This window comes from Trematomus bernacchii, unplaced genomic scaffold (genome assembly GCF_902827165.1).
Source record: "Trematomus bernacchii unplaced genomic scaffold, fTreBer1.1, whole genome shotgun sequence".
In the NCBI taxonomy this organism is placed as follows: domain Eukaryota; kingdom Metazoa; phylum Chordata; class Actinopteri; order Perciformes; family Nototheniidae; genus Trematomus; species Trematomus bernacchii.
In genome coordinates, this window is record NW_022987567.1 from 5492127 (window position 1) to 5519238 (window position 27112).

General features: G+C 41.7%; 1 protein-coding gene across 5 annotated transcripts in view; it reads right to left on the bottom strand.

Annotated features, from left to right (window-relative positions):
- LOC117478868 (transcription factor 4-like) overlaps positions 1 to 27112 on the bottom strand; it is a 188287-nt gene that overhangs the window by 154559 nt on the left and 6616 nt on the right. The gene's annotated exons all lie outside the window — the stretch shown is intronic.

The window sequence follows — 27112 nt, forward strand, 5'->3', positions numbered from 1 at the left end:
CATGCAACAGTTTGCATACAATACACATGCAGTCCAAGACACACACACACACACACACACACACACACACACACACACACACACACACACACACACACACACACACACACACACACACACACACACACACACAGAGCTGTGCAGGCTTTATGTATCAGTCAATTGTGTCTTTTGTTATTCTTTTTTTTTTTTTTTGCAGATTTGTTAAAAAAAAGCACATTAAAGCAAGAAAACAAACAACAGCTTGGCGAGCTAATGGCACGCTAAATGAAGAGTGAGGGAGAGAATAGCTCATGTAGACGGAGAGAAAGGGAGGGAGGGCCGAAAAAGTACGAGGAGAAAAAAAAAGCAAGTTCAAACATGGTTTTTCTTGAATCAGCCGCGTGTGTTTTAAAAGACAGCCGAGCTCAGAGCTTACAGAGGGCTTTCCAAAAAGAGAGATTAATATTGATAATAAGAAGGCATTTCCTTTTTGTTTTTATTATTTTTTCTCCATCTCTGTGGTGGAGGAAGAATTCCTTTGACAAACCCCCTCGTCTCTCCACACAGGCACATGTGAAGCCGAGCCAACTGTGGCTTAGATCTCCTCACACCATCACAACCAGAGGAACAAAAGGAAACTCACCAAAAGGAAAAATCTGTGTGCAAACTGGTCAGAAGCTAAAAAGCAGCAGAGTTAGCAAAACTTTTCTAAAGACTAAGTGAGAACAATGCAGATGAAGGCTCGGAGCCAAAGGGCTGGCTGCAAACCAGTTGTAAGCAGAATGAAAACATTTTTGTTTTATTGAAGTGGTTACTGATTTAATAGTGACTAGTGCTTGGGAAGTAATGACTTTGTTTTCTGTAGCCGGAAGTTATGAAAACCACAAATCGGTGTTTCTAATTCTACTAAAGGTTTTTAGATGTTGCCATTTCTCGTTAAAGCCCTACAAAGTGCTATAACTTCAATACATACAAACTACAATCCAATGAATTCATTCAAATAACTTGATATTATCTTCATCACAAATACATTTCATAAGACTGAACAGCTATGACTTAAAAGATATCACAAAAAATGCTAGATAGCTTTATAAACTCAGAAAAGCAGTAAGACTGTTTGATTATTTCAGTTATTGGCAGCTAAAAAAAGTACACACAGTTTCTATTTTCTAGATTAAATGTGTCATTTCCCTACATTTAAAAAGGCCTTATTATGCTTTTTAGGGTTTCCCCTTACTTGTAGTGTGTTATTTAATTTGTTGGTGCATGTAAATGGTCTGCAAAGGCTAAAATCCCTGTGTTCCCTCCAGTTTCTCTCCCGCTGCCTGAAACGCCACTATGTAACAATTGCGCTTCTATTGGCTAGCCACCAACACATTGTACGTGATAGGCTAAGGGGCGGAACATCTCTAAGCGGTTGACCAATCACAACAGAGCCGGCCAGCTAACCAATCAGAGCAGACTGGGCTCTGGTTTCAGACAGAGGGTGAAAAGAGGTGCAGCAGCACAGGCAGTATGAGAAAAATAAAGAGCTTTTTGAACATTAAAGAATGGAGACATGTCACAGTGGAGACACTACATACAAACATGAACCTGAACATTTGTGATAGGGCCCCTTTAAGCTACTCCCTTTAAGTGAACACCTACGTGAAGCTACTATTTCCAAAGAGTCATCTAAATAAATTCAGAGAACACATCTAAGATCACCAGTCAGACAGAGAAACAGTCACGCTCAGACAGGAAGTGTTTCGGATGAGTTTTTGTCTCTGGGTAGATTTGTGTTTGACAATTCAATTAGGGCTCTTTCCTCTCTGCGGAGGGTTCTGTTTGTCGGCTTTATAAAACTCTATCTCATTGACACCTGCCAGCTTAGAATGCAAGCAGAGGGACGAGTGAGCTTAATCATACAGAGAGAGAGAGAGAGAGAGAGAGAGAGAGAGAGAGAGAGAGAGAGAGAGAGAGGAGAGAGAGAGAGAGAGAGCAGGGAGACATTTGAAACTGGAGGAGGTCCAGTGGGTTGGATGTGGAGAAACCAAATGGTCTCTCAACAAGTGCAGAGACGCCTAGAAAGTGAATCAGGAAACAGTTGTGCTGCGGTGAACAAGCTCTCAGAAAGTACCTGAACATCTGCTTTTAATTAGCAGGGAAAATACAAGACATCTTGTTTTCATATGTTTCCCTTCTCTTTTCCTCCATCAGAAGTAAAATAATGGCTAGTTCCTCCCATCATCCCCGCCCCTGGTGATGAAAATGGATACTAAAAGTAGATCGAACTTATCATTCTGAATTCCAATTTCTTTCCAGTTTGGTGGATCGCTGGTCTTCCCATAATGCTGCGATGTTTTAGCAAACACTGATTCACTTTTTCACAAATAATTGTTCCCAGAATTCACCAGCTGCACACACAGTTTTACCATGGGTGTGTTTTATTCGAGGAACTCAATGTAGGCTATCAATGAATACATTTAAATCAACTGAATTATTTGCATTTCGCATCCATCTCAGGTGGTACATTTTCTGGCTCATTGCTTTCAAAGTTCAATTATTAGCTGATGATTCCTGAAACTCCGGAGCTCAAATAAAGACTATTTGGAACAGCCCTACTTCCTGAAATATCCAGGAAATTATGGGTTGCCAATGATTAAAAAACACTTATCAGCGACATCATCATTAAACGTCATCTAACCCCTAACCCTAACTCTAACCTTTGAAGAGAGCAAAGCTACTAATCTCGACTAAAACTCCAGACATAAAAGAGGTTTTAAGCTTCCTCTACCAACTTGACAGGAAAACAGATGTGAATATTTTCCAAACCTATGAAATATACTGGACTATAGCAAGTCACTGTAATAACCATTTATTGCCAATGTTACAGTGAGGCCTGAACTTTCACACCAATTTTGGCACGACAATATATATGACATTTTCTTTCATTTCAGCCACAAAATATCACCATGCCCAAGTATGTACAGCCTATCCTTTTACATTGGTCCTTCTTCAAATAGGATTTGTGGACATTCCCATCATAGCACATATTGAATGCAGCCATACATATATACACCTATACTGACATCTCGATAAAAACTTTTATTGGCAGATAAAATCAACTGTATTTCAAACAGATTCATGACACAGCCAATCAACAAGCAGGTGCATCACTTACAAGACCCTCTATTGGATAGTCTTTTTATATATTCGACTGATTGAACTATGAACAACGATGAAATGACCTGGGACCCAAGTTCCACCAACACCTCAAGTGCCCGAATTTCATGTTTATATTTCTTATGATGAGGACTAACACTACAAAGAGCAGCAGGTTGGTTCACCTGAGGCCCCGAATGAAACGTTGGCTTGAGTCTTAAAGGTTAATCCATCTGAAAGTGTTCCTGGATCACACCCTTATCTGATTTCATTAACACTAAAAACACTTATTTTATTCCTCCACTTCCCTTTCTTCTCCCCTCTCCCCTCTCATCCCTGCCTCCTCCCCCTCCCTTCATCTCTCACTGCCTCTCTTTACTTTCTTTCTTCTTCCCTTTTATCTCCCGCCTCTCCTCTCTCTTTCATGGTGTCCTGTCGTCAAGTGTAAACACGACTAAGCGCCGAGCCAGAGGGGTTCGACTCCTATCTGCTCTTCCTCCGCTCCACTCCTCCAGTCTCGCCCCTCCCGCTGATACCACCGAGCTCAAAAAATAAGAAATCAGACGCTGGAAGAAGTGACAACGACTTTAAAAAAACAAACAGCGGAGAGAAATCCATTAAAAAAATCTGGTTTAAACGGATATTAGGAAAAATGTATATTCTGTGCCATTAATGTGACATTTTTCAATGCCTGTGCTGCAGCACCTCTTTTCACCCTCTGTCTGAAACCAGAGCCCAGTCTGCTCTGATTGGTTAGCTGGCCGGCTCTGTTGTGATAGGTCAACCGCTTAGAGAAGTCCCGCCCCTTACTCTTTCACATACAATGTGTTGAAGAGATAGCCGATAGAAGCGTGAATGTTACATAGTGATGTCATATTCGACGAAAGTAAACAAATGGGTCCAATGAAGGCGTTTCAGAGTGTGTGGGAGAGAAACTCTCTCTGGAGGGAAAGCAGAGATTGTAGCCTTTGCAGACCATTCACATGCACGTAAAACCTATATAAGACACTACAAGAAAGGGGAAAGCCTAAAAAGCATGACAGAGCCTCTTTTGAACCACTCAATGGTGATAGTAGAAAAAAAAAAACTGAATTAAATAGGCTCCAAAAGTAGCTTAACCATCAGTGTGTGGTGTGTTCTGTCTGTTATGAACATTGCACCAGCTTCAAATGTAAGTTAAGGTTCCCTGGAATAATTGTAGGCGATTAAAAGTCGTACTTCACACGTGTTCCAGTTTATACAATGGGAACATGAAAAGAACAACATGTTTCGGAATATTTCATCTCAGACTTCAGCGAAACTGAGACTCTGGTCTGAGAAGTGCAGAAAAATGTGCAGCGGCTAACACAATGTGACATGATACATTTGGCTTTTGTGAATCTTTGCGGTGGGGATTGGGTTATAAATAGCAACACATGCGTACACACACAGGGACACCACATGCACCTGTACAGGAAGAGCCCTGTGCATTAGTTATGTAGCAGTTGGTTTGTGGCGCTGAAGGGGAAGTGAGAGCGAGGCTCAGGTGAATTCCATGAAAACAGATGACCACTGAAACCAACACAGTGGAGCAGCCACTTACCGAAAAATCACTGTCACAGAGTCACTGTGTGTCGAGAGAAACAACAGAAGCAGTTACTTCAGACTATTTCTTAAACTTCATCCCCTCTCATGACTACACTAAATGGATAGGAACTTAGAAACAAGTACCCCAAATCTGAAATGCATTAAATAAGTACCATTATTTTACCTTGTCATGTGTCTGATGTTTTAGGACCATTTAATACTTAGCGTTAGATTGGTTTTCAAGGGTATTGTGTTAGTGTTAGGTGTTTTTGAGCTAGTACTGTTTCTGTTTAATTCATGAACTTTCTCCAATTCGAGATGAGTGTTTATTATAAATTATTATACTTAGAAGTACTTGGCTAAATCGTAACCAGAATGCTAACATGCTTAAAGTGGCAATGCAAACGTGTTAAGATTTCATAGCGTATAGGTGTTTTCCATGTTCACCGTGTAAGGTGTCCATGCAACGCTTGACTGACAGACAACAAATGTGCATACTGAAAAAGACAGAAAAGATTACAAACGTCAGTCTGATTCGGATGTTGACAAATGATTATATTAAAATGGATGACTCTCATTGATGTTCTAATTTTCAGAACCTGTGACTCTTGATCAATTGACAAGCCTAGACTTGGCTGCTCTCACTGAATGGGTGCATATAAAATGCTAGGCGGTCTGTCCAGTAACAAGTCCAATAAAGTTTATTCAAACAAGATGGCTGTGTTCTCCATGTGGCCACAGATGGCTCAAAGATACAGACAGTCTGCTCGGTCTGTTCGGCAGTGGAGTTCAGTTTGATATCACAGCAGTTTTAAGACTGCACTAGCCACAGCACGAAAAATACTAGCTCCTCCAAATGTATCAAAACAAGCTCTCTACAGTTATAAGATTATTTGAACAGCAGACATGTGGGACATCCGGCTGTGGAGCGGCTCAAACTGCACACAGCTCCACCAAATTGATTGTCCCACAGCCAGATTGTTGATTGTTCAGCCACTTGATCAGGTGACCCCTCAAACTGCACACGGAGAAACAACCGATCTGGCTCAAATCTGGTCGGATTCTGGAATAAGTTAGGGACGAGAGATTCATGGCTGATTCAAATCTGAGCAGTTTTTTCGTTTGTTAAAAACATTCACATCATGGTGGTGTATATGGGGACCATGAATATATGTACAAAGTTATATAGCAGCCGTACAGCAGCTGTTCCATCACTCAATCAATTAAACTTGAATTGTATAGCCCAATATCACAAATTACATATCAGATATTTCAATGCCAAACCAACCATCCGAGCAACCAGCAAACTAACTGATCAACATCTCCATCCCAAGAGCCATTTTGCTAACGTTGCTATATCAGGTACCTTTCAGAAAGTGAAAAATAATACATTTATCTGCCCCATGATTTGGATGTGCTCCAAAATTAAAGGAGTTTGTCTATGGCCCATGCTACACCCTTCCACTAAATATCATACAAATCGGACCAGTATTTTATACGTGAACATAACTCTCTAGTTAGTATGTGCTGATACAGAAAAAATTGATTCCCTCAATCTGGGATTTTATTCGTGAAAGAAACTGCTCCATGGTTTGTTATTTTGCCCCATCAATACACCCCCGTTTGTGTTACTGCTCAACGACACACTGACAGAAAGAAGATGGATGTTGAAGGACAAAGTGAACCAGCCGGGGATCGAACCGGTGACCTTCCAGCTACAGAACAGTTTATCTACCAGCAGGTCACCAGTGAACAGCCTGTACCAGAAACACAACGAGGTTTGGTGGGTCCGTACAAGCACAAAAAGCAGAGCATTTAGACAAAGCATTGTTTGATTAATGGGTCAATCAATTAGTCTATAAAATGTTACAAAGTATTGATGCCTAAGTAACCTTTTTAAATGTTCTGATTTGTCTAACAAACAGTTCTTCAACCTTACAAATCAGAAAAAAGCCGCTAGAACCAAATAACATTTGACGTTCCAGTCTAAAAACTAACTGACTATTGACTTATTGATTCAGCTGATCAAAGATAAAAACAAATACATGAAGACAGGAGGAATGAAAGTTTGATAGAAAGACTCTGTGGTTAAATAAAGTATAAACTCTGCTCATGTTGACGACACACAGTGATTATAAGTGAGACTGAAACTAATGTGTCTGTTTCTCTCTTCCGGTAATTATTTAAATCTCTGTCAGCACAGACGTGATGAGAGAGAATCTGCACCTCCTCCTCCTCTTATTCACTAAATATCCAAAATGTATGTGGACAACAACATTACACCACTTCTGATATTGTCTCATTCCAAGCCATTGATATGATCGACTGAAATTACAGCCTTCTTTTCTTCTGGTTTCAGGATTTCCACCAGATTTTTTACTGATATATTCAGGACAGAAACATTTGTGAATATGTCAGAAGATTATCTCAGTTTAATCCTGAAATTGTGTTTGTAAACTTTTTCCTGTCAAACAAACTTATTTAAACCAAAACTTTACAACATATGTTCTATCTCTATCAAACACAACTACAAACCAGCCCGTCAATTCTGTTATCAAATCCCGAATTAAATATCATGCACTAGCATCAATTAGTAAGACCTTACTGCTGTGTACATGTCCACAATATGACTGTACTGTATGATGTTGTCTCTACTTCCTGTTTCTGGTTTCCTGCTGAGAAAAATATTCAAATATGTGAAACTGCACGTATAATAGTGTATTTTTAGTCATCCCTTTTTTTTTTATTGTATAAAACCAGACATTTTATCATTGCATTCACCTGCAATCTTATTTGGAAAGCACTTGGTAAATAGATTTTTTTTTAAATATAATCTATTCAGCTTGTTACATTTGGCATTTGGGAAAATGTTGGGAATTCTGACAAGAATTGAGATAATTACAGATGTAATACTGATTAGTATTTGTGAGTGATTGTTAAAAGGTGACACAGAGATAGAGAGTATATGAATCTTTCCTTTCTGTAAAATGCAGATTCCCTGTTTTCTCCCCTGGTGAGGTTGTTACCAACGGCGACCATTAACACCGACAGGAGAGAGGTGCATTGTGGGATTGCCACCTGGATGGCACCTCCTTTTTCTGGAAAGTGAGAAGTCGCTAACGAGCTACATGGGTGCAAGTCTGCAGGGACACACAACCAGCACCACACACACACACACACACACACACACACACACACACACACACACACACACACACACACACACACACACACACACACACACACACACACACACACACACACACTCAGGCCGAAACAGCAAAACACGCACGAAACACAACACACACACACACACACACACACAGATATGGCAGACATTCCATCAGTCTCGGAGCACTTGTTGATCAGATCTCAGCAGAAGAAGAGTGTGTGTTCATTAGCGCGACACCTGAAGGTTGCATTCAGGGACATTTCAAGATAGATTTTATAAATAATACATTAAAGAAACACTTATTCAGTCTTCTGTATCGTCCCACGACACCGACAGAATCATAGCAGGATGAACAGGTTGCTTGTGGACCCTAACCCCCCACCAGCAGCTGAGGGGGCTGAAACCCAGAAACCAGGCTCTGACCTGAACACCTCACAGCCTGAGGACCCTCCTCATGTTACAAATTCCTCCAGTAGGGACCACTCTACTGGGAACTTTGCATTCAAAGGAGTACTTATAAATAAAACTATGAAAACACTGTCACATACGGACCCCTTGGCATCCCCTTTTACCAGGGTAGAGTCAATATGGACATGTAATGGAGGATATTAATTCCTCTTTAATTTTAATTTTCAAGTAATGTAACCACAGGACCTTGACATTTAGTTGCTGCATATAACTATCAATACATTTAGCCCTGGGTCTGGTGCCTTTTTCTCAAACACACTACCCAAGAAGCACCTCTCAGTACAATGCACCAGGTATTTGGTCCTTTCTGGGGGGAGTGTGTGGGAGAGACACTTCTCTGGAGGGTACACGGGGATTTTAGCCTTTGCAGACCATTTACATGCACAAAAAAAGAGAAGTATTTTACAGAATCACCATGCTGGATACTCTGGTTAAGCTGAAATCCCTAGGGAGGCACCCAGGTGGCATCCTTACTAGGTGCCCGAACCACCTCAACTGGCTCCTTTAGACGCGAAGGAGGAGCGGTTCAACTCCGAGTCCCTCCCGGATGACTGAACTTCTCACCTTATCTCTAAGGGAGATGCCCGCCACCCTGCGGAGAAAACCCATCTTGGCCGCTTGTATCCGCGATCTCGTTCTTTCGGTCATGACCCATCCTTCATGACCATAGGTGAGGGTAGGAACAAAGATGACCCGGTAGACAGAGAGCATTGCCTTCTGGCTCAGTTCTCTTTTCCTCACTACGGTGCGGTAAAGCGACTGCAGTACCGCTCCGATTCTCCGGCCCATCTCACGCTCCATTGTTCCCTCACTCGAGAACAAGACCCCGAGATACTTGAACTCCTTCACTTGGGGTAAGGACTCATTCCCTACTTGGAGTGGACAGTCCATCGGTTTCCTGCTGAAATGTGAGGCTTCAAAAAGGGATGTAATGTATGGAACACAATGTGTTTCAGCTTATAATGATAATTAATAATAATAGTCATTCATAAATGATCAGTCTCTATCTCTCTCTCCACTCTCTGTCTCACTACACCCCCCACCCTCTGTGTGTGCTGCAAAATGGTGTCCCATGTCTTTCACTAACTACATTAGAGAGCAATTACAGCTTAATGGCTGTCGAGATCCATTATCGACATTCATCTAACCTTTCAATATTTCAAGATAATACCGCTTTGATTTGTGGAATGTAATGGAGAGAAAGTGAGAGACAGTTTCTCTCTTTCTCCCCCAGTGACACATGTCCTCCCTCTCTTCTTTGTCGGTACTCGTCTTCATTCATTCCCCTATTTGTTTCTCCATCGTCTCATCATCACTCTTCTACCCTTTTCAGTAGTAACATCCGAGGACTGGATGACTGTTTTTAAAAAACAAACATCGGGCATTTCTCTTCAACGGATGTAAAAATAAATTGGTGGTGAAGATAGATACACAAACATGTTTCTCGCTCTCTGTTAATCTTGTTCCTCATTTTATGCAAGTCCCTTGGAAACATCTGAAGGACCCCTGGGACGTCCCGAAACCCCCCCTGCTTCTCTGAAAACAACCATGTGACTGACACTGAACATAACTGTACTGTGTGCAAAGGGAGATCACATAGAGTGCCAAAGACGATAAAAGGCAGTAAAGGTCTATCAGAGAAGTCAGAAACATAACTGTAAAACATTAATGTAAGACTCTCACAGGGAGTATTTATTGCTTTTACAGCCAATGTGATAGTGTATTTAATCAATGGTAACACATTTTAACGATTGAAAAGAGTGTGTAGCTCTAGCTGGGCAAATATTATTATTATATTGATATGTTGAAATGAAATGTGTGTTAGATTTTGGATAATGCAATATTGTTATAGGGTCGTCCTTTCCTGGCTTTAGAGGCAGTATTACAGTGAATACATATATAAATCACACAGGTAGTGTATTTATTCTTTTTACAGCTAATGTGATAGTGTATTACATCAATGATTACACCATTTTTTTTTACGTTTGAAAAGAGTGCATAGCTCTAGCTGGGAAACCATCATTATTAAATTGATATCCTGATACAAGATTAGATATTGTGTTAGATTTTGGATAATGCAAAGAGGCAGTGTTACAGTAAAGTGATGACAGACTGTTCTAGCATTTATATTGCTTGCCTCTGCAAACTTAGTCATTAAATCAACATAACAGATCATTATTTATGAAAAATCTCATTATGTAAAAATGTTGGGAAAGCAGAAATGGTCCAAAATCGTTACAATATCAATAATGAGGTATAAAGGAAAAATATTGTAATTTATGATTTTCTACAAATCGTCCAGTCGTATGGATGGATGGATAGGTGATATCAGTTAAAGTATATATATAAAATATATATTCTGCATGGACAAGAACAGCTTTTATTATTTGTTCCCACTCATACAAAACTGTTGTCCCTTACCACACACACACACACACACACACACACACACACACACACACACACACACACACACACACACACCCTATGAGAAGCTGTTACAGTGATAGGTGAAACACTCCCACAGAGTGTTCTGAAGCTTGTTAAGGAAGCAGGTAAAAACTTGAAGTGCTAATTCGCTCCAGTTTGTTTGCCATTAGGGCAATTTGTATTGTTGCAAACTCCACATCCCACCACAGATGAGACTTATATAAAGTGTGACTGACAACAGCAGCAATCCAATTAATTCACACTTAACATGCTACACATGTGTGAGAGTGTTACACCCTCTGAGGGCCTGCTGCTATTTCACTGGGCTGCAGTGATTTAAACAAATATCCACAGGGAGAAAACAGCCAGAGATAATCCTCGGGGGGATTGCAGGTAAAACAGTGAGGTAAAACACAGCCATAGTCCTTTCTTCAACAATGTGTAAGGTCTTTAAAGTTTAAATAAAATACAATTTGAGACAAAAGGCCACTATCAGAAGATATTTGAATATTTGATATTTGAAAGCTGACTCAAGGAATTAACGTACGCTACATACATTTTGTTTGTTACAGTACGTTACCTCGTTCAACATTTGCTTTTGGTATGCAACATAGGTTTATTATGTTATCTTACTTGAGGATATAATGTAACTTAACTAAAATGAAGAAAGATAGCAAAAACGTAACGTTTACTTTGGGAAAAAAGTATTTAAAAATATTGTTTTTAAAAAAGACACGTTTACACAGGGAAAGATTGGTTTAGTCTTACGCTACGAAACTACTTTGTTATTTGAAGAAAAATATTGTTTTTTTGTCATTAAGTAGGCAGAATACAGTACGAAACATAAATTAGGTATGTGACGTTACCTAATTTACAAAAGCACATTACAAAAACTCAACATTTGCTTTGTAAATGCATAGAATTATCATGTTACTTACAGTAAGTACAAAGCGTAACTTCTATCTCTCAATTTGCCTCGTTTTTTTTATGACAAACAACAACTTTGGACATTCACAGCTGGGTATTTACTAACATATTCTCTTTCGCAGAACAAAACGTGAACATCTCTTCAGCTCTTGTTAACCAAAGACCTTAAGTCAGGCGTCCAAATAAAAGCACGTTGATTTCAAGACAAAGAACCGGAAGTTTTAAATGTTAATTCATTTCCGGGATTTAGGACTCATTCCTGCACCACTCAATGGAGGTCGGTTTACAATAAGTACAAGTCTATTGGCAGGGTCTGTACCAACAGGGAATGGTTGGTTAATCAAACACAGACGTGCACACAGACTTCAACACACTCATAACAAACACACACACAACCCAGGGACTCCAGAGGTTTGGGGGACCAGATGTCAGGAGGGCAGAGCGTGACACTTGACTAAGAACAGGCCTCGCTGGAGAGCGTGTGGGGAGTCAGAAGCGGCTGCACACTATAACTTTATTGATCTCAAGAAAACACCCACACCCACTTGGAAACACACACACAGAAACACAGACACACACACATACACACACACACACACACACACACACACACACACAAACACACACACACATACACACACACACACACACACACAGACACACTAAAGTGAAGGCTTCCCCTTTGAAAACCACATAATACATGTCCGGGCACGCACGACGGAGAGCTCTGCTGCTCGCTCTAAACACATTAAAGCATGTCCGTGTGTGTGTGTGTGTGTGTGTGTGTGTGTGTGTGTGTGTGTGTGTGTGTGTGTGTGTGTGTGTGTGTGTGTGTGTGTGTGTGTGTGTGTGTGTGTGTGTGAGTCTGTGTGTCAGACTCTATAACTGCAGCCATTATGTTAACAGAGACCAGAACCTGCTGCCTTATATTTCACATTATTACTATTAAGAGGCCTGTTCAGCACAGTACAACACACACACACACACACACTAACCATGTTGAACAAAAACTGAATTCAGAGGCATTGACCTTTACTGTCATTGGAATATAACTGTTAAATTAGTCATACTGATTCCTCACAAAATAATGATTTATGGGGGGGTTTCCCTTCCCTGTAGTGTGTTCTATAGGTTTTGGTGCATGTAAATGGTCTGCAAAGGTATAGGTTCCTATAGTGCGGCTCCTTAGAGGCAGTTTGGTCCCGTACAGACACAACACACAGCATGTCACCTCAACATACTGTAAGGCTCATTTAACCTGTGAGCCATTTTGATTTAACGCACACATTTCAAACATGCAGAGCTGCATATCAGAAAGAGCTGAGTGTGGAGCAGGGCTGGGGTGGAGGGTCTGCAGCCGCCTGTGTTTGAGATGGAGAACAGTCACTACTTGTTTTATTGCTTCATGATGAACACCTGCAATGAGTGGGGAGGAGGAGAAGAAAAAAAAGGTGGAGGGCAGACAAAAGGCTCACATCTGAGGGAGGGAGAGAGAGGTACTGTGGGAAAAGCCTGTGTGCGTGTGTGTGTGTGTGTGTGTGTGTGTGTGTGTGTGTGTGTGTGTGTGTGTGTGTGTGTGTGTGTGTGTGTGTGTGTGTGTGTGTGTGTGTGTCTCAGGTTACATTTTTTCAAACAGGCTGCCGAATGAGACCGTCTGTGCTCATGCAGATCTCACGCTACGTCTACATAGCATAGTAGCTTGAAAAAGATATTTGGTTTTGCATTGGCACTTGAATGCACCTCAAGTTATAACAGCAGGTGGCCAACAGTATGACGACACCCTGGATTTCTGATATTTGTCAGGAAATAGCTTCAACGCTAACTGCTGCTAAAACCAAATTGTTTCCTTTTGCAGTTCTTCTATACACCTCTGAATAAAACATGATACAGCTAAATCAGACAGTATCATAGTTGTTGTTGTATGCTGTTGTTGTGTTACGCTACCAAGCACAATGTCTTCATCCTCACTGTGTCCAAATTCAACAACAAGTTAAGTTCTCAGTTATGTCTGAAGTTCAGGGTACATCCTGTTCACTAGAAAAGGTAAAGACTCCAACTCTCAAAGCCTAAACATTTGTTCAAGGAAACAGTTTACAGAAAGTGGTGCTGTTGAAGTGTGTGTGCCTCAGTGAAGATTACCAATTTTACTAAAACTCAGATGATACCTTTTTTAGAAGTACTGATTCATTTAGTGCAACAGTGTGGTTTTATTTAAATTTCACTGTTCAAAAACTCACAGATATAGACTCAGTTTACACCCACAGACTTTTCCTATCTATTATCTGACACACAAACACACACACACATGCTGAAGTGACAGACCCATGCTCTCCCCTTTACAGAGTCACTGAAGCAATTAGTTCTGCTTCCTCAGTGAAGACTGAAGTATTTAAAACCTCTGGCCGCACCCAGGGCCTTCTGTCTGAAAGACTTACGCAAGTGGAAAAAAAGAAAATCCTCCTGAGTTATATGTATGTCCTACAGTATGTTTTATCAGCTGATGTTTCCAAGAGAAAAATACAAGTGGTTTCATATTTATATTACTTGCAGTTCATCGACACAGGACTGGTGTTAGTCTTGGCTTTGACTATGTAACAGGACAATGCCCCAATGAAGAAAGTCAGGTTTAGTATTTTTCCAAGTATGGACGACCACTGGAGGTGTTGGATGGGTTGTTTTTTTTCGATTTCGGACTACATGTCCACATACCGCCATTTTCTGAGCGCCAGCACCTTTTTCAATTGATTCCAATGAGAACATACCTCCTCATGCGGCAGCTTCAAGAAAAAGCACTTCAGCCAGCTTCGATCCCCTTTCTGTGCGGTTGCTCCGAACTCTCCGAGTTGAAAATATTTCAACTTTTCAGAAAAGCTTTTTTTTAGTGGCCGCTCCCACCGCTTCAAGTTAAAAATATAAAAAACGCCTTTCTGCCAGACAAAGAAGCTATTGGTCCTTAGGAATGAACTCAAACACCAACTATGAGCCAGACCTTAAAAGCAACACCAGTGTTGGAACATTATTGTAATAGATCCCTGCAGCAGGGCGAGCGTCTGATGGAAGGCTTCACGACAGCAGATTCATGTCTGTGGTTTTGGGATGAAACGTTTAACCATCACACATGGGGGTATTGTTAAGGTGTCTTCATACAATTGAACATTTCTCTAACGTTTTATAGCTCAAGTCTTGGTTTACATCTTTTTCCAATCGCTGACTTTTGATTTGGCAACCAAGACAATAAAGCAGAATAATGCAAATCTGTTTATGTTTGTTTTGCAGAAGGACGTGTCACATTTTTCCAAATGGTGGTTATTTCTTTTAAAGCTCCAGTGTTGTAAATCTTTTTGATATACACCTCTGCCTTCCAAGAACACAGCAGCAGGGAAACAACTTCATAAAGCCGCATTTATTGGATAATTGGTCCTTCAAATGGCTTCAAGCTGTCGGAGGATGGCCATCCAACAGGCAGCAGGCCGGAAAATGGGAGAAAAGAGGAAAGACTAGAGGGAGAAAGAAAAATGAAAAAAAACTAATGTCCTCTTTAACATCCTCATAACCAAAGGCTAAACACACTGCAGTGAAGAGAGGGTTTCACCCTGAAGTTATTGCAGACACAAAGCTGTCAAATAAGAAAAACAGCCGAAAATACAAAACACTAATTCTCTACTTTTTCAATTAACAATTCATTGTGATGCATGGATAATTTAGCAAGATGCCGCCAGTATAGAAGATTAAAAAAAACATTATTTTGACTTTGAAGCCAGTCTCTTTATAGCAATAACACATTTTTTCAAAGGATATAATAGCATGTCCAAGTCAAGTCTTAAGTGTGTCAGAAAAAGGCCAAGTCAAGTCCCAAGAGATTTGATACAAACTGTAAGGTGATGTATTACAAGTTATTTCATACAAGTTATATTCAGTTATAAACCTTATGGTGGGCCAAAGTCAAGTCTCAAATGATATAAGACACTTTCAAGAAAATGATGTGGTTAGTCCAATACAACGAGAACATATTATGTTGTCTTTCAGGTTCATATTTATATGTTGCGCCTCTACTGTGACATGTTTCCATGCTTTAATGTTCAAGAGTGATGAAGTTCTTTGAGGTAAGTACAATTCAAGTCTAAAGACATTTACAAAGCAAGCCTCAGGTCAAGTCATTTTGAAACCAATCCAAGTAAATTCCTTTAGAGTATGCCTAGTGCAGTTGGTAGTGAAGTCCATGTGTATTTGCACATTTGCATAAAACAAGTGTGTATAACAAGTATGTTGTTTGACAGAAGTAAGTTGTAATGTTACTCTAGACAAGTTCTAGTTAGCACATCCTTTTGGGTAGGTCCGAGTCAAGTCTCTAAAGATTCTTATAGAAATCAAAGTCAGCTTATGTTTATCAGAGCAAAGGTTTCAACTTTTAAAGGGAATTCCAAGTATATCTCAAATCCTAAAGAGCAATCTAAGTTAAGTCTTTTGTTTACATGAACAAATGACACGCCATGATACAAGCCTTTCCTGTGTTTATATGCTGTCCAATACATATTTGTCAAATCCCATTCTTAAAAAGCTGAATAATTATTTTACATCACCGAGACAAAGGTTTGATGGTCAATGTCTAAGCTCTGTGGCTGAAGTTCAAGTCCAGTCTCCAGGTCACTTAATGTTGATATTGTAAACATGATATAAGCTACGTGCCATTGTGACAGAGAAGGCAGCTTGTTATCAAGTGTAATTTGGAGTGAAAGAGAGGGAGAAAAGTCACAACTAAGAATGAAAAGAGGAAACCGGGAGGGAGTGAGAGAGTCAGGGAGGGAGAGAAATGTTTGGAGTGAGGAGTTCTCGCTATTCAGAGCCCTGACAGTGTGGAATGTGAGGGGGGAGATCAATGTGGTATCTCAAAGAACACACACACACACACACACACACACACACACACACACCACACACACACACACACACACACACACACACACACACACACACACACACACACACACACACACACACACACACACACACACACACACACACACACACACACACACACACACACACACACACACACACACACACACACACACACACACACACACACACACACACACACACAGAGACTGCCAGATGTCCTCCAGCCAATGAGGAAGAAGCCGTCTGGTCTCCTCAGGTCAACCCACATGTGTCACACACACAAACACACACCTTCACACACACAGTCATGATCAGGCCCGTCGTCCTCCCCTCGGCTTTCCTTCCTCCGTACATTCACTGTGGGCGTGTTTGCCAAAAACCTACATTTTATCAATGAACGGTCCACAGTTTGTAGATCAGGTCCCATGTGTTAGTCAGTATCCCTGCCACAGGTGGAGGTTCAATCCCTCTGAGCAAGACACATACTATGTAAGAGATAGAAGTTTGATTCCCATGAGCAAGGCACTAACATCACCAAGGTTAGGGGTTTGAATCCTCCAGAGTTTCTCTCCCTCACTCCCTCACTCCCCCCGCCCCCCCGTAACATGTCATCACTAAAGGCCCTGACACACCAATCAGTCACCATAGAACTCGCCGACGCCGACTGTTGCGTCGCCGTGTTCTCCTGCGTCTTGGCCATGTGTCGCACTGGAACACACCGCAAAGACTTCAGCCGAGCACGTACGAACTGCGCATGCGTGAGTGGCAATAACTCTCCTTACCAGCAGGCGGCGGTAGTGTGTATTCATCATTCAAAAGAGGCAACAACCGGAAGACAGAGAAGAAGAACAGACTGTGATATAAACAAACAACAAATAGCGTGTGCGTTCCATTTTCACTCTCGTCCATCGAAAACATGTTTCGTGCGGTACTGGAGCTATCAGCCATTGGAGTGTTGCTTGTGGAAGACATTCTCAAGCAACCGTTTCGCTTCTCATGCACTGATTCGCTAGCTGAACAGCCAATCAGAGTGATTTCTTTGTCCGACTGCCTGTGGCCGACGCACGGCCGATTCAACTTGTTCAAGGAAGTGTGTAGTGTTGTTGAAGGGCACTCCAGCAGGGCCAGGCGTTATCAGTAGAACTCCATTAGAAACATATCAACATCAAGGCAAACTAGTTTCACACACTGGACTAAAACACCAATCACACTTCAGGGAAGAAGATCCAAATCAACAAAAACTCAGCCAGAGACGGTCGCATAATTGTACTGCTGATGGTGTTGTGTGTGAGAGAAAGTGTGTGTTTTAAAGAGTGCATTTTTCTGCATTTGGTTTACTTGGAAGAACAAAAACACACACAATCTTAACATGCATGCACACTTCTCTCTTTTGCACTCAATTTTCTCCCTCCATGAACACACATTTACAGTACACACACACACACACACACACACACACACACACACACACACTATGTCTGGCCCGTCACACGAGCAGATGGCACTAGGGGTGTTCCAGACAATTTACAGTCTATGTGTGTGTGTTTGTGCACGTATGTCAGTATTTGTGCGCGAGTGTGTGAGGTAAAGGGGGGTTGGTTGGAAAATATATCTCCTCCACACACACACACACACACACACACACACACACAACACAAACACACACACACACACACCACCACACACACACACACACACACACACACACACACACACACACACACACACACACACACACACACACACACACACACACACACACACACACACACACACACACAGGGACTTGGCAGTGCCACTCTGGTGCCAGCTCTGCCAAAGACTGAGAATAAAACAAAAGCTGGGATGAACCATTGCGCTCCTCTCCTGTCTATCTCACCCCTAACTCTGAAACAGATGGTTTGACCCGCTGATCTCTGCGGAGTGAAGGTTCAGTGTGTCTCTGGCAAGTCAACTCACATCATATTCCTACATTAAACACACAAAGAGATTCAGACAACATACAAAGATAATGTATGCTGGCAAATGTGTGTCATCTCAGTTTGAGGAGGGTAGAAGAGGAAACATTTATATTATGTAATGATCATTTGGAATACCCTTATAGCGAAGAATGTGTTATATTATATAAATGTCTTTTTGGGATTTTTTTTGAGGTAAAAGAAATGGAAGAAAAATACAATACATTTTTTTTTTTTAACAGTCTTCATTGGGGACCAGCATGTGATGTGATGTGTGACTTCCTCTCCATCTCCATCACATCCTCACTGCATTTCTTCCTGCTCTTTATTGGCTTTTCCTTTTCCAAATCCATCTCTCAGAGGATGAAGAAAAATAAAACCTTTAAACTCTTGGCAGTTTGTGTTTAGTTGCATAATAACTACATGCCAAAGTCAAGGGGCAACGTCCGCTTCGGGAAAGTGAAGCCGATGAAGAAGGGGTTTAAACCTGCTTTCTCTCTACTGGCGACTCCACTGGTTACAAAAAGAAGGCCAATTGTATGGAAGTCAATGAAAATATTACCATACTTCTCACTTCATTTATAACCTCAGTAAAAAAGATTCTAATGAGTTAGCTAGGTTAAATCCACATTTAGTACAGATTGATGCTTTAGGGTATGGCAATTTTGTGAATGGCAAGTCAGCATTAGCATTAGCTGTTATATTACAATTAATGTTCTGGATTCCTCTGCAAACTAGCTAGCTAGCTGGCACTAGCGTTAGCTGCTAATGCTATCTGCACTCCACCAGCTCCGTACTGTATGTTCGTAAGGGCAAATAAGTGAGGAAGAAAAGTAAAGCAGTGCCTTACAAGAAGGGAGACAAAGCGGTACAAATGTAGGAGGAGCGATAAGATGAAGACGTATACAATGCAAATAATTAGTAGGAAGCTTAAAGGTAGGGTAGGTAAGAATGGAGAAACCAGCTTGAGTGCGCTAGAATTTAGTACGCAGCCGACTTCCTTACAGAGCCCCTCCTCCAACACACACGAACACGCACATGACCAATGAGGGCACGAGATAAGTTTGTGCACAGATGGAAGGCTGACAGGCAGGTAGGCCATCCAGTTATTTTAGCCGGGCCGGCTAAAATGATTGATCGTGCTTTTTACAGTACTACGGCTTCCACAGATGACATTTTTTAATGTATTTATTGTCAAAGCATTTAATGTATTCATTGCTATCGGGATGTTAAGAGCATTCCATGGAATATAACAACAAGTGTTTCTGAAGTGAATTACCTACCCACCTTTAAGGGGAAGGAGGAGGAAGTGAAGGAAGGGAAACGTAGAAGGATTAGCATGAAGGCCAGAAGTAGGAAGACGAGTAGTGATGGGGTAAGAACAACGAGGAGAGGGTATGAGGAAGAAGACGTGGGTGGAATCAGCTGTGTCACATTTGATTCCCAGACCTTCTTCTTCTCAATTAACAGCCGCCATTTTCACATAACACACCACTTCTGCCTTCACTTTAGCCACTTAAACAAACACACAATCACCCCTCATTTGCCACACACACACACACACACACACACACACACACACACACACACACACACACACACACACACACACACACCACACACACACACACACACACACACACACACACACACACACACACACACACACACACACACACACACACACACACACACACACACACACACTGCAGACACAAGTTTTGATGCCAACCTTAAACTCCCCAATCAATTTGAGCTTGTAACACACTTACAGGCATAAACACACACATACACACTGCCGCCTCCCAGAATAAGTTGGCTGCTTCTAATTGGAGTGGTGTTTGTTGCAGAGAGGTGTTGAGCGCCGCTGTAATTGCCAGGCAGGCTGGTTGACGTTCCCCGTCTCTTTATTTTTTAAGGACTGGGTAATTAGGCTCTGTGGTTGTGATGGTGCCTCCATCGCCGCGGTGCGAGCGAACAGGTGTGGGAGTGAGCGGCAAAACACACGACACCTAGCCAACGTCACAGACCGACCGCGGAGACGAGAGAAGAAGAGCTGTTTAAAAAGTGACGAGGCGGCCCGGGGCGATGAGGTTTAACCGAAAGAAACCGAGGAATGAAACCATGTTCACTACAGGTGGGGGGAGGCAGGTATTCAGTCAGGTTATAATGATTGGAAAAGAGGAAATTAGCAGATTGTGTGACGAAAGGAAACGAAAAGACACTTTTGAATGCAACTAATAACTGACTTCAAGAGAGTGGGGCTTTGAACTTTTGAACTGAACGACAAAAAGCAACAGGATGTATTTTTTGGATTTCAGATTATTGCAGAAAATAAACTCTGTGGCAAACACATGTTTAGAAACATCACCACATACCAACACTACTTTATAGATTTTGAGGCATAAGTGCACAGATCACAAGTGCCAGAAGTAAAAAGCTAATGCTAGGATATCAACAAACTCCATCACGTTCACAGGCTGTGTGTCACCACCGCTAAGCTAAAGGCGGCTAATGCTTTTTTAAACTAGCTTGTGTTATCCACAGGCCTTATTTTAGACATCTAACTAAAAACATGTTCAAAATGACTGAGACAAGGGAACCAAAAGTGATAATATGCTAACTCATTTCTGGGTTTAAGGACTCATTCCTGCACAACTCTATGACAAAGCACTTGCTGATGTTTTGCAGGTTTAATGTTTACCACTCTCAGCCCCTTAGGTAAGTGTGTTAGCATGTTAACATTGGCAGATGGGGCGGTATTCTGACCTCGCAGTTTTTTGGTTTCTCCAAAGATGGTAATGTAGTGTTTTTGAAAATGGTGGTGCCTCGATTTCAGAGGATAAAAGAAGGAAGTAATATAAACTGGTCCTGCATTAGGGCATATGGACTATATCTGTCTTACAGTGAGCCACACAGTGTCAAAGCTTACATGGTGAATGTTTGACCAAATAACCAAAAACGAGAAGTCAATGGGGGACAACACCTTTTTCGACTCAATGAAAAACACAGCCCTGCTCACAAAACCAACTACAAAAGTTAACAAGCCAAACTTAACAACTCAACTCAAACAATTATAAGTCAAAACAACCAAAGAGAACTTAATATAAACCAATATAAACTCAACAACTCAGCACATCTCAGCACTGTCTTCGGGGAAAACATATGGAGCTCCGACTCGGCCCGCCGAAGCAAGCTGCACGTCAATCTCCTGAGCTTTAAAAAAAATCCCAAACCCACATCGAGTTCTCACAGACACTAACCTTGAAATCACTGCCATTATTAGCGGAGTCATTATTAGCATTAGAAAAGCAAATGGGGCTAATAATATTTGCCATTATGGCTAAAAAACGCATATTAATCCCTAATCCGCACCACAATTAAGAGCATGGCTGCGTGTTTTTGTGAGTCGTTCTGCATGTTCTTTCCAAGGAAATGGAACAATTTAAGAGCCTCAGAGGCAGAGGGGGTGGGAGGGCGAGGTATAAAGAGACTGGCTCCTGCTCTCCATCTCTATTTTGAAAGCGATCAGCCAGAGTGTTCTTGAGTGACAGGCGTAACACGGGCAGATTTGACTGGATAGAGACAAGAGGGTGTCGATGGGGGCGTTGTTCGCCGCGTTGAAGCGCTTATCTGTCTCGGTACAAGTGCATCAAATCAAACGGGAGAGGGGGTATTATTAAAGCAACCCCCTTTTTTCTCCGCTATGAACTGTGACTTAATAAGCTATGCCAATTAGGGGAACAAAAATCGGGCATGCCATCGGGGCTGTATCTATCCTCGCCCAAATTTCTCTGCTAATGCGTGAAGCTGGCTGGCAGTGCCGCTGAGTTCCTCTGTTCAGATCTGACAGGGTAAAGAAATAGAGGAATAGGAGGAAGGAAGATGGAACACAAATCTAATAAAAAAAGGATAGTGGAGTGGAGTTTTAGTTTGTGACCCTTCAAAATAAAGCAGTGCTTTCTTTGGGGAAACGTGACTGAAAACTGCCAGCAGCACTTAAATACTTACTGTGTACTTTTACACAAGGGTGACATATTATGACATAGATATTACAAATATCGGTTTAAATATTTCATTATAACGCTTTATAAATATCTAACAGCTCCTTCATTCTCTTCTTCCTTTCCTCTTTTGTTTAAATCCTTTTTTTGTTTCTCTAGTCCTTCCTTCTTTTCCTTTCCTCAATTCGTCCTTCTAACCTTTCCTTCCTCTCCTCCTACTCCTTCTTTCCGTTTCCTTTTGGTCTTCAGTTCCCTTCTTATCTTTCCTTCTTCTCCTCCTTCTTTTCCTGTCCTTCCTTCTTTCCTCTCTTCTTCAGTTCCTTCATTCCTTACCCTCCTATCTGTTTCCTTTTTTCTTTCCTCCATCCTTTTCTTTGTTTCTTCCTGCTGACACGTGAGGAAACATTTCCTCCACCTCTCTTTGCCAACTTTTTGTTCCATGGCAACGGGGATGATGGTTTGCCCTCCCGCCCCCAAAGCCCTCCCATGTCTTTAGAACACACATATACAAATCACACACACACACACACACACACACAAATCTAACATACACACATTTTCAAGCTCAACACATTCTCCTAAGAACACACATATCTACACTCTCACACACACACACACACACACACCTACCTCCGTCCCTTTCCAACACCATTGACAGGGAGACAAACAGCAGATCTGAGAGGTTATGCGTTAAATAAAAAAAATGAAAATCCGCACAACCAGCCAAGGCCTGAAATAGACGAGTGTCGGTGGGGTTTGACAGGCAGAGTGGATCTGAACGGCTCCATCCAGCAGGAGATTAGAAACAGACACAGAGTTTGAAGTGTGTATTATCTTTCAAGGGATGATCCCAAAATAAAACAACAACAATGGTGAAATCTCCCAATAATTAAAACGCCTAATCCACTTCCTGGTTGGTGATGATGACCGTGGGCTGAGCGTGTCAGTCGGGACTCGTGGGGATTGTGCCGCGTTTATGTTTAGACGCTTTTGTGTTTTTAAGGTGAATTTATCGGCCAAAATATGAGGATTGAGAAGAAAAAAAAAACCTGAATTTATTCAGAGCTTTGTGCGAAGGATGTCATTTTAAAATTCGACATGTTTGGAGGAATGTCACTACCTATCCTCATAAGCATCAGATGAAGCAAATCCTAAAACCGGCTTTTATTCTGAGTGACATGTTATTTTTACACACGGTTTCATGCTCCAGCCTCGTGTCTCCTTTATGTTCTAATTTTGATTTGATGTCGTCTTCTGTAGCCTTGTTTGGCAAAAATCTACCTTTTTTCTGTTATCAACATTTCTGCGTTGTGGCAAAAGAGCTGTTAATAAAATGTAAATCTCTGTGTAGTAGAGAAGGGCTGGGTAGAAGACCTACATACTTACTTTTTGATCAGTTTCAAAGTCTTAAAAACTGTATTGTTTTGTCATCCGGACCAAAACTCAAGAATCATACAAGTACGCTCAAAAATGTCTCACTATATTGATCTTGTAAATCAAAACGTTGACTTTTCAATCTTACTTAAGCAAAAACTCAAGTGTTGTTATATACTCATTTAAAATGCACTAAAAACTGGTGAATGGAAATGCACTTTTTTCCATCTTGAGCTGTAACTGCTAAACTTGGAGGACCATCAATTGCAATCATATTGTTTAAAATGAGGTGAGAGGCTGATTCATTAGAATAAAGGCACGGACACACCAGGCCGATTATCGGCATCGGTGGGCGTCAGGCCGACGATGAGCGTTGACACGCCCTACTCAGATTGGTGTGTCCCGCACCGTCGGGTCTTTTCAGCCGGGCCGACGCCTTTTCGGCCGAAAAGCCGCCGACTCAACATGTTGAATCGGGGGGCGGTCGGCCAAAGGCAGTCGGCAAAAGAAATCACTCTGATTGGCTGTTCAGCTTAGCGAATCAGTGCATGAGAAGCGAAACGGAAGTGAGGGACCCAAACAAACTATTAAGAAGGCAAATCTGAGATTTCATTTAACTCCAGCTCTCGACACAGGTTCGGGAAAGCCCCATGAGCTTCTCGCTGTAGAGTGAAAATGGAACGCACACGCTATTTGTTGTTTGTTTATATCACGCAGTCTGTTCTTCTTCTCTCGGTGTATCACGCAGTCTGTCTTCCGGTTGTTGCCTCTTTTGAATGACGAATACACACTACCGCCGCCTGCTGGTAAGGAGAGTTATTGCCACTCACGCATGCGCAGTTCGTACGTGCTTCTTGGCCGTCGGCTGAAGTCTTTGCGATGTGTTCCAGTGCGACACATGGCCAAAACGCAGAGACGCGAGGCGACGCAACAGTCGGGGTCCGTCTGTGTCAGTTCTTTGGTGTCAGCTTGGTGTGTCCGGGCCTTAAGGCCTAACTTTGGGGATTGAATGGCCTAATAAGTAGCAATCAGAAATGAATGTTTACTCCTCCAATTAAACGAAAAGTCTTCCAATCAGGTCAAAAAGAAAAAGCACAAACATGCATGAGTCACATCCTGTCCCACGGTGAGGCTGCAGCTCTTCATGTAGCTACCTATTAAAATACTGTATATCAGGTCGAACTGACGTTATAATGTCCAAAATATGACATTAAAGGTGGGGTAGGTACGTTTGAGAAACCGGCTCGAGATACACTTTTTGTTATATTCCATGGAATGCTCTTAACATCCCGATAGCAACGAATATCTTAAGTGCTTTGACAAAAATTCCATAAAAATTTCATCTGTGGAAGCCGTAATACTGTAAAAAGCACGACCAATCATTTTAGCCGGCCCGGCTAAAATAACTGGATGGCCTACCTGCCTGTCAGCCTTCCATCTGTGCACAAACTTATCTCGTGCCCTCATTGGTCATGTGCGCGTTCGTGTGTGTTGGAGGAGGGGCTCTGTAAGGAAGTGGCAGATTTTCTCCGGTTGTGTATTTTCAAATTCTAGCGCACTCGAGCTGGTTTCTCCAAAATTACCTACCCCACCTTTAACTTCATACAAAAGAAAAAGGAATGGTTTAAAAAAAAGGTAGCAAATAATGTTAAAAACATGATAATGAAAGGAAATGTGTGTGATTGCATCTTAGAAGGATTGGTCAATAGCAATTTTTTGGAACCTTTTTTAAAAAAGAGTAGCCACCTCGACGCACCCATTAATTAATTAAAGGAGTTAAAGTGGCAGCTCATGATGAAACTTTACAACCTTAGTTTAAGAAGAGTTATAGTTTAAGAGTGAGTTCTTGAATTGCATCACCTGCATGTAACACCCATCATCATGTGTTCCAGAGTTGCTTCTCAATTCAAGAGACTTTTTGAACCCTTAAGGTCATAAATCCTTCTCAAATCCATTTGGACCAAAAAGTGGACATGGTTTATTCCCCTTTTCGTCCCATGGTGGCCCCTGAGCAGATGCTAACTCTGTTTATGGATTGAACCAACGCTGCTTGGTTTTAAGTTTTGAAAATTCGACATAATTTGGTATTGACTGATGAGACATGTTACAATAAATGAATCCCATGCAGGAAATTAAGATATTGAACAAAAAGGATAGAGAAAAATCACTAAACAGCAGTGAATATGTTTTTTTGTACCTCCTCTAACCCAAAGTCATGACTGTGCGTGTGTGTGTGCGTGTGCGTGTGCGTGTGCGTGTGTGTGTTCGCGGCTCAGTGTCGGCATGTCCCAGCCTCTCTCCTCGCCCCTGCCTTTGGAAGCCGCTGCTCTCATGGTTGTGTAGGTCTATAGAGTTCTAATTAGCTGCATTCACAAACAGCGCCGGGCTCATCAAAATGCCGAGGCCTGCAGAAAGCCACAGCAGGGGTGAGGAGAGTGTTTGTGAGTGTGTGAGCGTGTGTGTGTGTGTGTGTGTGTGTGGCAACTTGTGCATGTGGGTGTGCGAGAAACAAGAATGTGATTTGTGCACAGGGATGAGTGCATGTGACACCAGTGTGAGTTGCTGCATCTAAAGATCACAAAAAAAAACAACAATCACAAAATACGTATCCGTAAACTGAGGCCCAACAACCGCTACTGGTTCCACAAAGACTGGGCCTTTTTTTTGTGTTCGACATCGGGGCATTTGTCGTCCTTCCTCCAATTTGTATGCACGGCAAGGGAGCAGACAACAGCACCGAAGTCGCAGAGAACAAACAACAACAACAGCACAACGGAGCAGTAAACAAAGAAGACGTCTGTGGCATCTCTCTGTTTTACAGCCAACAAACAAAATGGCTTCCCAACGACGTTTAGAGGCAAACGACACGAGCGGGAGAATCAGAAATGACCCGGCTGATAATGGGAAGAGCTTCCGGAAACTATTTTAAGACAGAATCATTCAGTGCTTCAGATGGTTGCATACAGACTGATGATGTCATGAGATATAAAGACAGTATAACACAATGCTTGATAATAATTAGGGAAATGCATCATGGTCTACAACCTGATATACAATCACTGCAAGGAGGTAATATACAGTATAGAACTGCACATGACACAGAGAAAAAGCAGGAAGTTGACAATCACATATGATCATATAGAATTCCTCCAATATGTACGTCGACTATGTGCTCTTGGCTCACCTCT